This window comes from Malaya genurostris, chromosome 2 (genome assembly GCF_030247185.1).
Source record: "Malaya genurostris strain Urasoe2022 chromosome 2, Malgen_1.1, whole genome shotgun sequence".
In the NCBI taxonomy this organism is placed as follows: Eukaryota; Metazoa; Arthropoda; class Insecta; order Diptera; family Culicidae; genus Malaya; species Malaya genurostris.
In genome coordinates, this window is record NC_080571.1 from 69,378,779 (window position 1) to 69,391,111 (window position 12,333).

General features: G+C 37.7%; 1 protein-coding gene across 6 annotated transcripts in view; it reads right to left on the reverse strand.

The window, feature by feature from the left end:
* Nucleotides 1-12,333, reverse strand: part of LOC131430485 (ras-specific guanine nucleotide-releasing factor 2-like) — a 499,968-nt gene that overhangs the window by 347,536 nt on the left and 140,099 nt on the right. The window lies entirely within an intron of this gene.

Below are 12,333 nucleotides of genomic sequence, written 5' to 3' on the forward strand. Positions count from 1 at the left end.
ACTTTGATTTCGCTGTAAATAATTCACAAGTGTTAAATACTCAAATTTTATTCGATATACTGATAATATTAAACTACAACAACAGAATATTATTCTCAACATTTGCTACCTAGCCATTGTAGACTAGCTGGCGCACCTTCTTTCGAACGTTCCTCATTAAATTCCGTACTGACTTCTTGGCGACAAGTTTTGACACTTTTTTCCAATCTTTGTCGAAGTGTTGAATGATTTCGGCTGCCGAGACATGTTTCCTAAGATGTGCCTTCGGTAATGCCCAAAATTCCTCAATTGGTCGAAGTTGTGGTCAATTTGGTGGATTCATGTCTTTTGGGACGAAAGTGACAATTATGGTAGTATGCCATTCTACCGTTGATTTCGAGTAGTGGCAAGAAGCAAGATCTCGCCAGAAAACAACAGGATCCTTGTGGCTTCGAATCATGGGTAGAAGTCGTTTTTGTAAACATTCCTTGATGTATATTTCGCTGTTCATTGAAGCAGTGGTGATGAAAGGTTACCGCAGCTACAAATTGCTTGCCAGACCATAGCATTCTTACCAAATTTTTCGACTTCAATCGATGTCTCGGACTGGTTTAACACTTTCCCTTCTCGCACCGTATAATATTGTGGTCCCGGCAAGGATCTGTAATCGAGTTTCACGTAGGTTTCGTCGTCCATGATTATGTAGTTCATATTTACAGCAAGAATCGTATTGTACAGCTTTCGAACCCTCGGCCTAATCGATGCTTCTTGTTTCGGACTACGTTTTGGTTGTTTCTGCTTCTTATAGGTTCGAAGATTAAAACGTTCTTTAACATTAAGAACATTTGACTTCGAAGTGCCCACTTTTTTGGCCACATCCCGAACTGAAACCTCCTTCTTTTGCTCGAACGCCTTGGAGGGTTAGCAGGACCTTTTTTTCGATCCGTTTTCGGTTTATCCTCAAAGGAGTTATCCTCACCGAACTTCCTGATTGGATTTCGCACGGCGTTTACACTTACTTTTTCTATTTTTGCTATCTTTCTCAGTGACAGTCCGCGTTCTGTGCACCATTTGTACACAATTTTTCGACGTTGTTCTGCTGAAAGTCCACGCATTTCGAAACAAACTAATGAAAACGAATAAACAACTGCACAAGTGATTAAAGAAGAGTGTAAACAACACAGAACGCAGCCATAAAAATTGACTGATTCTGAACTATAGCGAAATAGCAGCGATTTTTGATTGCATCCATACTTTCTGGGACAGTCTTCATTGAGGTAAGTTTATAATTCTTAAGTAATATTTGAGATTTTAGTTAAAGATGATCGTTTGTTCACTGCGTCATATTGTTTCAATCTATCTCAGAAGTAATAGAGTTGCTTGAGACCGATGAAAATGTATTGAACAAATTGTCTTTGGATATAAACATCGTCTGATCGTGATCCAAGTTAAAAGATTTTTGAACTTGAATAATCGTCTTGACATTTCTAGGATATTAAAAATTATGTCAGATGTCTTGATATGAGAACAATCAGTTTCATTTCAAGTTTTAGACACGATTTGAAAAAAAAAGAGATCAGAAGACAGTTTCTAATTCAAAAACTTTACTATAACTTTTCGAGGTTAGAATTTTTTGAGAAACTTTGAAATGTGAAACCATTTAGCCATGTATGATTTAACTAAAATCGAGCATAGCAACTATTTTGATGTGACAAATTTCGAATTCAATCGTATTCCGAGTTCGCAGCACACTCTCAGTTTGTTAATGAAACTTGCTGTACATGAAGACTTCGTCACAAAAAAATCACTTTGTTTTCATTTATCTAGACTGTCTTTTGAAAAAGGCCACACTAAACAATTGTCGAAAAATGACAAACCTAACAAAGAAAGTGTTGTATGAGTGGTTTTTACGAAATTATTCAAGTTCTTGAATAAAAATATTGAATAAAAATCATGATCATTATGAGTCCACTGGAAAAATTGGTTTTGAAAATTTAAAGTCAATCTGCAAAAAATACCATTTTTGATTTGGATGAAATTTTGTTACAAGATAAATTTCCTTGGCCAAACTATATTTTTTTCAGTCTTGCAATGACTGAGCGGAAACATATATTGGAGAAGCCAAATGAATGAAAGACTAACAGAAAAGATGATTTATTGTAAAAAGATACGCTCAGAGACAGGACTCGAACCCACGTTCTTATGCATTCCGTGCATACGCGCTGCACATGGTAGAACGTACACCGAACATGGTCTACATCCTGGCCGTCATAATATTTTTTTTTATCTAGACTGTCTTCCTAAAAAGGTCAGACTTTTTGTATCAATTTTTTTCAAATGGCTGTACACTCAATCCGTAAACGGCAAATTTTTTCACGTTACATCTTTTTACGAAACTCTTTTTACGAACAAAATCCCAAATAACGTAATAACTTCTTGTGAACCTACTTGGTAAAAAGAGGTTTTTGCATACAATGAAAATCATTTTCGGCTCATTTATATACATACATGGATAATGCTACAATACGAGGTCTGTTCAAAAAGTTCCCGGAATTTTTTAATTGCGCGCGTCTGGAGAGTCCGGTGGTCAAAATTTTTTTTAATTGTGTTGGTACATATGTCCCTAATGTATGGTAAAATTTTCAGCTGTATTCATTGTTTACATTCTGTCTTGTAGCGGCTGGTGTAGACGTGTTTTTTTGAGCTCGGCGATTTTTGTCTTGGTGACGTTGGGTGCTTCCACGTGGACGATTGTGCTTTTGTTTCGACATCATAACCGTACACCCATGTTTCATCACCAGTTATGACTCTTTCAAGTAAATTTGGATCGTCGTTGACGTCGTTTAACAGCTCCTAAGCGATGGTAACGCGTTTGTTTTTTTGATCAAAATACAGCAGTTTTGGAACGAATTTTGCTGCCACTCGTTTCATGCCCAAAACATTTGAAAAAATATGATGGCATGAGCCAACTGATATGCCAACTTCATCAGCAACTTCTCCAATAGTGATTCGGCGATCATCCATAATAATTTTTTCCACTTTTCCCACATTTTCATCGATTATTGACGTGCTGGGTCGACCGGAGCGTTCGTCGTCTTCAACGTCTTCGCGGCCATCTTGGAAACGCTTATACCACTCGTAAACACTTGTTTTTTCATAGCAGACTCGCCGTAGGCTCTCTGTAACATTTCGCACACTTGGTTACACTTTATTTCATTTTTCATGCAAAATTTAATACAAATTCTACAATTCTTCCATTGTTTAAACTAACAAAAATCGCCGAGCTCAAAAGAATACGTCTACACCAGCCTCTACAAGACAGAATGTAAACAATGAATACAGCTGAAAATTTCACCATACATTAGGGACATATGTACCAACACAATAAAAAAAAATTTTTGACCACCGGACTCTCCAGACGCGCGTAATTAAAATATTCCGGGAACTTTTTGAACAGACCTCGTATATTTTCGGGGAATTTTCGGAACGGTTTTGATAAATAGATGTCGGAAAACGATGTTTGAAGTGGTTTTGAATTAAAAGATGGCGACTTCCGGTATATTGATATTCATCAAAACCTTTAACAATATTTCTCAAAGCTGCTACAATAATGGGTTTTATGAGTAAATGTCGAAAGCGATGTTTGAGGTGGTTCTGAATTCCAATATGGCATAGCCATCTTTATAGCACTTGTTCAACGGTCTTGATAATCTGAAACTGATTTGACTCGTAGTTTAGCCTTTTTCTTACTAAATTCGAAGATGTAAGTGCCTACTAATGAAAACCGTTCGGAAAATATGCATATTGTGAAGGTATTCGAGCAACTCGAGCAATATCGACACAAATTGTAAGAGTTTTCAAAGAAATAGCCGAAATCCGCCATTTTGGATTTCGGAACGACCACAAACATCGTCTTCCTACATTTACTCATCAAACCCGTTCCAAAAATACTTTTTTTACGTTGAAAATTCCAAATAACGTAAACTTTTTTTACGTTCTAATTCGATTTACGAACCTCCGATTATTACGTGAATGGAGGTTTGGGTGTAGTCAGAAAATGACGAACTTTACAAAAAAGTGTTGTATGAGCGGTTTTTACAAAGTAATTCACGGTTTTAATTAAAAATATTGAAATAAAATCCTTATTGACTCATACACTGGAATAATCGATTTTGAAAATTTAAAGTCGATCTTCAAACCAGATTATTTTTGATTTGGATGAAATTTTGTTACAAGATAGGTGACAACGTTTCCTACGTACAGTCAAAAATTAAAGTTGGACACTTTTAAGGAAAAAAAAGTTATTTGAAAAAAAAATTCCTTGGCCAAACTATTTTTTGCCTTTCTCATATAGAAAGGTTATGGAATCACTGCGAGTGTCATATACCATTCGACTCAGTTCGTCGAGTACACAAAATGTCTGTGTGTGTGTGTGTGTGTGTGTGTATGTGTGTGTGTGTGTATGTGTGTGTGTGTGTTTGTGTGTGTGTTTGTGTGTGTGTGTGTGTGTGTGTGTGTGTGTGTGTGTGTGTGTGTGTGTGTGGGTGTGTGTGTGTGTGTGCGTATGTGTGTATGTAACGTTTTTTTGCACTAACTTTTCTCGGAGATGACTGAACCGATTTTTACAAACTTTGATTCAAATGAAAGGCCTTGTGGTCCCATACAAAATTCCTGAATATTATTCGGATCCGACTTCTGGTTCCGGAATTATGGAATAAAATGTGCAAAAAAATGTGAAAATAAGTGCACTAACTTTTCTCAGAGATGGCGCGACCGATTTTCACAAACTTAGATTCAAATGAAAGGTCTTGTGGTCCCATACGTAATTCCTGAATTTCATGCGGATCCGACTTCCGGATCCGGAAATATAGGGTAAAGTGTGTTAAAAATTGTATACTATCACTGAAAATGGGGAAAAACCTTAAAAAAAAAATTCTAAATCGACCTCAAATGTTTTCCAATTGATAGTTTTTATCAGTAGACGGTCAAACAAACCGATTTCGGTTATTCTTTTAAGAATCGAAGAAAATTATTTTGAAGAATACCACAGTATTATATATGATAGTATGATTGATATGAGAAAGGCATCATTACACCACTAGGTGGATTAAAACAGGTTTTTCAGTTTTGCAATTACTGTGCGGAAACTTATGTTGGGTCATTGATCAAATTCGAAGATCAAAAAGCTGTTACTTTTGCTTCTAATAAGTTTGTAAAATGAAATCATTTCAAATCACAAGTAACTAGCACTAGTGATACGTCTTCACTGCTACTAATAACGTAAAAATCTTGAGACCAATTTCTAACCCATGGAAATTAGTTACGACCAATAGTTTAGAAATTTTCCAAAAAAAATCGCTTCTTTACTAAACCGAGACAAAGGAAATAAGCCTTCCTGGCTTTTTAACTTACTACAGGGGACAAACAAACACACAGTACACTCTTCAGGAATCAGAACAAATTGGCTCAAATGGCACGTTCCCCTTGATATTTGGAGATTTGTGCCTTGCCATCAATTTGTTTTCAGCATCATTTTCCCGATATATAAGAGGGAAGGATTGAAGGGAAATGGTAAAAGTTGGACTAGGATGATGGGAAAAATTGACGACACAAAAACACATAAAAGCAGAAGTAAATTCTGCACCCCTAAGGGATGCTGAACAATCTGCTGAGGATCACATTTAGTGGAAGCAGAAGTAAATTCTGAACCTCTACGAGGTCCCGAACAGTCTGCTGTTAATAAAACCTCCAACCCACGAGAGGATTTAGAGATCTTAAAAAAGCGACATCATTCTGCACTCCCGGAAGAATGCAGAACGATCCGCAGTATGTACGAGCAGAAGTAAATTCGGTACCCCTTAAAGGATGCCAAACAATCTGCTAAACCCTATTTAAGGTGAATACAGAAAGGATTCATTCACTCCAGGAAGAACGATGAACCCTTCTGACTATAGCTCCTTACCACATTGGGTGAGAAACGAGAGAATATCCTTCAATTTTAGCTCCGCATACACAGACTCAACCATGTATGGAGAACCAAAAACCCGGATACGTAGCTGCGTCAATGCGGGACAGTTACATATCAGATGATATGAAGTACCATAATCGCATTCACACAAATCACACGAATAATACTCAGCACGTTGAATAGTTGCAATGTCCAGTCAGAGCTCTGACCAGAATACTGCAATGATGCTTGGAGAAATGCAGTAGACACTTTGACATTTTCAGATTTAAATCTGGTAGAAATGCTTTTGTCTGAGCGCAAGTTTGCAAGCTACGCCAGTTGCTGGCATGTTTGGATGCAGCCCAAGAACGAATATTGTGCTTTATCCAACTAGTTGAAAGTGGTAAAGCTGGTTCAGGACCAACGAAATCATTCGTTGCACCAGCTCTAGCCAACTCATCAGCCCATTCATTTTCAGTAATACCAGAATGGCCGGGTACCCATAAGAAGTAAACAGCATTTGAAATGCTGAGGTCCTCGATTTGAGTTCGACATGCGATCACTAGATTAGACCGTGAGTCATTCGAACTGAGTGCTTTTAAGGCTGCCTGACTGTCGGAACAAAAATAAATTCGCTTACCACAGATCCTCTGCTGAAGTGCCGATTGTACTCCACACAGAATCGCGTAGATTTCTGCTTGAAACACAGTACAGTATCTACCAAGTGAATGAGACTGCTCCAGCCTCATTTCACGACAGTAGACACCAGCACCAGCACGACCATTCAACAGAGAACCGTCCGTATAACAAACTCTGTGTTCTTCAAGTTGTCGTTCCAGAAAACCAGACAACCATTCTTCACGAAGAAGATAGCTCACAATGAATGTTTTGAAAGGAAAACTGCATGTGAGAGTTAGGTCACTAGAAGCGAGTAAATACTCATCCCACGGAACCATTTGAGACCACAAGCGAGTGTGACTGGTAGCATATTCTAATTGGTTACTGTTCCAAAGCCCTGTAACCCTAAGACGGTATGCACAAGATAATGCTTCTTGTTTTAGGAACACATGTAGTGGTTTAATGCACAGTAGCGCCTCTAGAGCAGCAGTAGGAGTTGTCGTGAATGCTCCTGTCATCGCCATTAGGACCATCCTTTGGAGATGATTTAGCTTTGACTGAACTGTCGCGACTTCTCCTTTCTGCCACCATACAAGACATCCATATGCTAAAATTGGTCTAACAATAGTTGTGTAGATCCAATGAATATATCTGGGTTTGAGTCCCCATGATTTTCCAAAAGCTCGTCTGCATTGGCCGAAAGCCATGCAAGCTCTTTTTCTAGCTGCTGGTAGTAATCTACCAACTCCCGTTTTGTATAAAATTAACTGCATTGCAGCATTCTTTCAATAAACTTAAAGCCTTTTTAGCTTGAATTGAAAGTTTTTATTTACCATGTGTCGTTTTTCTTTCACATGCATGCATAATCGAAATTGAATCATTGATTTGCACAGGAAACAATGCGATGATAATAGTCGACTAAATGGTGTTATACATTTTTATGAATTGTCGTCGTAGTAAACACCTGCGAAACATAATTAGTATGGCACATTTGTTGAATATTCGTAAAAGTGGCATCTTAGCCTTTACCTTACACCGAAAAAAATTGAATTTCACAAGTGACTCAATCCCTCATACGATGTAATTCATAAAGGCCTAATTCATCAAATGACCCAAAATTTCATTTTGGATTAGCATGAATTTTATTGGTTTCGACTGCAACTTGCATTCTGCTAGAATTTGAATGCATCTTTTACCAACCAAGCTGATGTGTGCTTCTGTGGGTCAGTCGATTAACAGATGTACTTTGTGACCCAATACTTACAATTTCTCATTTAGAAACACAAAATATATGTGTGTGTATGCATGTGTGTATGTGACAAATAATGTCACTCAATTCTCTCAGAGAATGCTGAAACGATTTTCACTCATATTCAAATGAAAGGTTTTATGGTACCATGGACTTCTATTAAATTTTTTCGGCTCCGGATATGCACCATAAAGAGGAAAAAAATAGTCACACACGTTTCTCAGAGATGGCGTAACCGATTTTCACAAACTAAGATTCAAAGGAAATGTCTTATGGCCTCATACAATTTTCCTGAATTTACAAGGAAATAGGTACAAATTTATGAAAAAATACGCACTCGATTCTCTCAGAAATTTATCCACCGATTTTCACAAACTAAGAAGCAAATAAACGATGCAAAACTGGTACGCATTGGTACGTGCGGTTTTGCTCCGTTCGTGCTTTGTTCAATTTCGTATAGCGTGCAGGGTTGCAACATTTAAATCTATATTTTTCAGGTGAAAAATATGTAACTTTGTAAATTTTTTATACAATTCAATTGCTACTCGTTAGTGTTATTAAAAAATTATTATAACGATGCATTTATATAAAAGTACACTTATTTTGCCTTTCTCATATAGAAAGTTTATACAATAAAATGAAAAATTGACTAGTGAAAATTGGTCCGATGGGCTAAGTATTATATATCATTCGCCACAGTTCACCGAGCTGGGGAATGTCACTACACACACCTAGAAAAAATCCTGAACAATTTAGGTCTTCGAGAACCGACATATACGAGCGTCCAAAGTGTCATTTTTACAGTAGATGTGACAAATATTTAATGCATCCTGACATATTTTTACGTACTGAAACATGACAATTTACATTACTGATTGAAATGCGTTATATATTTGAAACATATTTAAATCATTTTTGTAAAATTCATCCATTCTACAAATTACGTTCTTATGAATTGAGTCATGTGCGGATTTGCATCTTCTGTGAAATTAATTTTTTTTTTCTGTGTAGGGCAAAGTGTATTTAAAATTGCACACCGTCATTTAGAGCGACGATGCAAAAAAGGGTATTTTTTTTATAGATTTGGCTCAAAACTAATACAATTTGTAGGCTACGTTAGTAACTTACTACACGAACTGACTTCGGATATACTGGTTCCAAGTTCCCGGTTCCAGAAGTACCGGAAATAGTGGCCAAAAAGTCTAAAACGAGACTCACTCAATTTTCTCAGAGATGATTTGATCGATTCTCACAAGCTTAGGTTCAAATAAAAGTTCTTTTAGTCTCATTGGTTGCTGATTAATTTCATCCGTGTTCGACTTCCGGTTCTAGAACTATAGGGTTAAGTGTGTTTAAAGAGGAAGGGTATAGCGTGATGGGATAGTCGATGCCTCTCACGCAACCCACCTGGGTTCGATTCCCAACCCCGCACATAGGGTCAGAAAGATTTTCTTGTCCGAAGAGGTGAATGACCTTAAGGTGTTAAAACCTCTATAATTGAAACAAAAACAAAGTGTATTTAAACATTTAGTGCGACGATGAAAAATAAAGGAAAATTCTTATTAACTTAACATAACTGTTTACAAATTAAAAAGGTTATATTAGTTTATACCCAAAGAAAGTTTCTTATATTATTCAAATATGAAAAAAAAAATTCTTCGCAGAATCTTCTAGTGATATATTTGAAAATATAAATAATATGAGAAAGGTATCATCACACCACTATGTGGATTATAAAAGGTCTTAGACTTTTAATCTAGATTTGTCGAATTTTTCGAGTTATTCCATTATTCAATAATCGAATATAATTTTTAAAATAATCGATTATTACTATTCCATTACTCGGATAAACGATTGATTATTCGATATCCTAATTTCTGTTATAATCGCGTCATTATTCAGACGAATTGAGTTTACGCGTCCTATAACAGCAGTATTGGACAATTGTCAAATTACTTTTTCTGCTTTATTGCTTCTTAGAGACAACGCGCAGCCATTGTTACTAATTTTGTCGAAATTCGTTGATTAAACGTCAATTGATCTGCAAAATAATAATATTCAAATACTGTTGTTATTTTCAATTGTCCATCAATCCCATTTGAATGCATATAAAGACTGTCCCAGAAAGTAGGGACGCAACCAAATATCGCTGCCATTTCGCAATGGTTCAGATACTGTCAATTTTTATGGCTGGGTCCTCTTGCTTACACTCTTCTCTGATCACCTGTGCAGTTATTTATTCGTTTTCAATGGTTTGTTTCGAAATGCGTGGACTTTCAGAAGAACAACGTCGAAAACTTGTGTACAAATGGTGCACAAAACGCGGACTGTCACTCAGAAAGATAGAAAAAATGGAACCAGTTAGTGAAAAAGCCGTGCGAAATGCAATCAGGAAGTTCGGTGAGGATAACACCTTTGAGGATAAACTGAAAACGGGTCGAAAAAAAGGTGCTGCTAACCCTCATTTGGATAAACGGCGGATAACTGAAGGCGTTTGGCCAAAAAAGTGGGCACTTCGAAGTCAAATGTTCTTCGTGCTAAAGAACGTTGGAATTTCGAACCTATAAGAAGCCGAAACAACCAAAACGTAGTCCGAAACAAGAAGCATCGATCAGGCCGAGGGTTCGAAAGCTGTACAATACGATACTTGCTGGAAATATGAACTGCAAAATCATGGACGACGAAACCTACGTGAAACTCGATTACGGTGCGAGAAGGGCAAGTGTAAAACAGTCCGAGACATCGATTGAAGTCGAAAAAATTGGTAAGAAAGCTATGGTCTGGCAAGTAATTTGTAGCTGCGGTAAGATTTCGAAACCCTTCATCACCACTGCTTCAATGAACAGCGAAATATACATCAAGGAATGTTTACAAAAACGACTTCTACCCATGATTCGAAGCCACAAGGATCCTCTTATCTTCTGGCCAGATCTTGCTTCTTGCCACTACTCGAAATCAACGGTAGAATGGTATACTATCAAAAATATCACTTTCGTCCCAAAAAAAATGAATCCACCAAATTGACCATAACCAATTGAGGAATTTTGGGCATTAACGAAGGCATATCTTAGGAAACATGTCTCGGCAGCCGAAACCATTCAACAGTTCGAAAAGGATTGAAAAAAGGTGTCAAAACTTGTCGCCAAGAAATTCCGTACAGAATTTAATGAGAAACGTTCGCAAGAAGGTGCGCCAGCTAGTCTACAATGGCTAAGTAGCAAATGTTGAAAATAATATTCTGTTGATGTAGTCTAATATTATCAGTATATCGAATAAAATTTGAATATCTAGCACTTGTTAATTCTTTACAGCGAAATTAAAGTGCGTCCATACCTTCTGGGACAGTCTTTAGTCATTTTCCATCATACTCCGTTTTTCTCACAGCTCATTGGCTTAAAGTCGAGTATCATCAGGAATCAGAACAAATTGGCTCGAATGGCACGTTCCCCTTGATATTTGGAGATTTGTGCCTTGCCATCCATATTATTTGTTTTCATCATTTTCCCGATGTGTTAGAGGGAGGGATCGAAGGGAAATGGTAAGGTTTGGACTAGGAGAATGGGGGAAATTGACGACACAAAAAACATAGAAAGCAGAAGTAAATTCTGCACCCCTGAGGGATGCTGAACAATCTGCTGGGGATCACATTTAGTGAAAGCAGAAGTAAATTCTGAACCTTTGCGAGGTCCCGAACAGTCTGCTCTTAAAGCCTATTCAGGTTTGTTACTATGTACGTTTTTCTGATGAACGATACGTACATAGATTTTCTGAAAACCATAGTTCAGACGGAATTTTGTTTTCTCTAGAAGGCTCATTGAGTCATCGTCGATACTGCAGAAAAACATGCGTTTTCCCACAGTAACCGGACCCGCCTTGAGTAACATCCACCGATTCAACAAAATCCCCGGATTTTGCAGATCTAATCTCATCAGAACATCGGATACAGCCAACCCTTCCTCAGTATCCCAAGGAATAGGAAGGCAAACCCGATTTTGATGTAGACTGTAGGGTTCAATAATGAACTTACTATCGCCAGCCTGCTGGTTTATCAAACCAAGCTTCTGCTTGAGCCAGGCACTGCTCATCTCATTCTCCGGAGAGAATCAGACGATGCCGTACCTAAGTCCACAGCCTTTGAAGCTTGGTATAAACTCCGTAGACGGCGTTGTGAAGAGACATTTGTTCAAGTCTCTTAATAAATGGGCTTTCAGGTCCTCAGTGAACATACCGTTCAACATCCGGACCTGAAAGCGCTCAGTTTGTTCGGACAAGTGGCCTCTAGAAGCAGAAGCCGCCTTTCCGAGAGCTTGTCTTTTGCGAATCTTCTTTTTTAGATTTCGCTCAAAGTTTTTACCTTTGTCTTCGCCTTCTGTTTCAACGGTGGAAGGCGAAGGACCGGGTTGAACATCCATCGCAGTCTGACTACTCTCGAATCCATTCCCTCTGACTTCCATATTCTGGTCGTTCCGACACTTTGTGACGGAACTCCCAGGTTTCTGGCCATCAGACGGTTCGGAATGAGAGCAGTCAGATGATTGGA